This window comes from Pseudophryne corroboree, chromosome 5, assembly GCF_028390025.1.
Source record: "Pseudophryne corroboree isolate aPseCor3 chromosome 5, aPseCor3.hap2, whole genome shotgun sequence".
NCBI classification, from domain to species: Eukaryota; Metazoa; Chordata; class Amphibia; order Anura; family Myobatrachidae; genus Pseudophryne; species Pseudophryne corroboree.
The window spans coordinates 777,136,375-777,138,235 of NC_086448.1; the positions used below are offsets into that span (position 1 = coordinate 777,136,375).

The 1,861-nt window shown below is 40.9% G+C and overlaps 1 pseudogene; it reads left to right on the forward strand.

Annotated features, from left to right (window-relative positions):
* The first annotated feature begins 352 nt into the window (after positions 1–352).
* On the forward strand, positions 353–471 carry LOC134931441 (5S ribosomal RNA; annotated as a pseudogene).
* The last annotated feature ends 1,390 nt before the right edge of the window (positions 472–1,861 follow it).

The window sequence follows — 1,861 nt, forward strand, 5'->3', positions numbered from 1 at the left end:
CTTTTGCATAACAGGAATGTATACGTGATTTGTGTTTAGACTTACAAACCTACCTGACGCTTCATATTTTGCGGCCTTGGTCTCTTCTCTGAGACACCGCTCAATAGCTGATTTTGATTCAGCTCCAAATCCTTCCCTTATCTACTCTTTCTTCTTCTTACTTGCTCACTATCTTTCTGTGGACTCTCATCCACGATCCAGGGTTTACAATGCCACTGAGTGGTAATTGTTTTTACCCTGCCTAACGTGGAAAGCAGATCCACACACTGAATGACCTCATCTTTTCTATAATCTCTTCCTCTTATTTTACTTATTTTTCTTATATAGGTGCACTCTCATTGGTAGATAGCCTCTCTACTATCATACCACGCTGCTAATGCCCGATCTCGTCCGATCTTGGAAGCGAAACAGCGTCGGGCCAGGTCAGTACCTTGAGAGGAGACTCCCTGGGAATACCCGGTTTTGTAGAGTACGGACTATTCCCCTTCCTTAGAAGGGTGGACACCAACAGCAATATCACCACTACGTGCTATTTCCTACATTCTCTTTACTCCTACCAGTGTTCAGGTCATGCCAATTTAGACATTCTCAATTTGTTTTACAAAAATGGATTAACGGGTGAATACCTAACTGCTTGGTATTAATCCAATCCAAGCGGTCCTCCAAGAAACATTACTGACCTCCTTGGTTGGTCTCATCAATACAGACTATCTGTACTGGTCAGGAGAAACGGGTGCTAGACTATCTCGTGTCTGCAGCCTTTCTAATCCTTCTCGTGTGATTAAACAGACCAGAACATTTTTACACATTTTCTCTTTTATTCTCTCACATTTCTCTCATGCTCACACCTTTTTCTGGATCTTAGAGGGACTACTTTTCAATTTTAATGTTGATTAATAAACATACTTTTTAATTTTTCTTTCATAATTGAACGTTAATTTTCTTTTTTTCATAAGAGTGCGCCCACACAAGAGCTTTCTTTCTCTCCCCTTGTCAGTACTTGTACTTTCTAGCTCTGGGCGCACCACCAATAGGGACCACAATTGAAAGGCTCGAATTTTCCTTTCCAACAAATATAATTGTCCACTTTTGGTTTCTCATAATTCTTCTGTAATTTATAACATACCAGTGCCTGGTCGCTCTTCCTTTTGGTAGTGACCGCTCACAAGTCATCAGCGTCTCAGTCACCATTCTCAAGTTCTACTAATCATCAACGTCTTAAACCACCGCACTTTAGTTCTTCAAATCACCAGCGTCTTAATCTCCGTTCTCAAGTTCCTTAAGTCATCTGTGCCTTTAACCACCATTCACAAGTTCTTCAACTCATCAGTTTCTTTTCACAATTTCTTCAGTCACCAGTATCTCTGCCAGTGCTCACAAACCCTTCAATGCTTCTGGACATTCCCTCATAAATTCTCTTTATGCTATATGACTTTGAGTTGTTTTTTCCCTGCAATAAAGCTCTTCGATATTTCACCAAACCTTACTGTCAGAGTCCTGTATGAGGAAATCCTATATCAGATCACCCCTGTTCCGGCCCAGTTGTGGTTCCTCTTCCCAACCATCGGAAGAATCCCCGAGTTCACAGCACACTCAATCTAGGTCAGTGACAAAATCTATATAATATTCCAGGGTGGCGAGTCCTCCTAATTTATATAATATTCCAGGGTGACATGTCCTCCTAATCTATATAATATTCCAGGGTGGCATGTCCTCCTAATCTATATAATATTCCAGGATGACATGTCCTCCTAATCTATATAATATTCCAGGGTGACATGTCCTCCTAATCTATATAATATTCCAGGGTGGCATGTCCTCCTAATCTATATAATATTCCAGGGTGGCGTGTCCTCCTAAT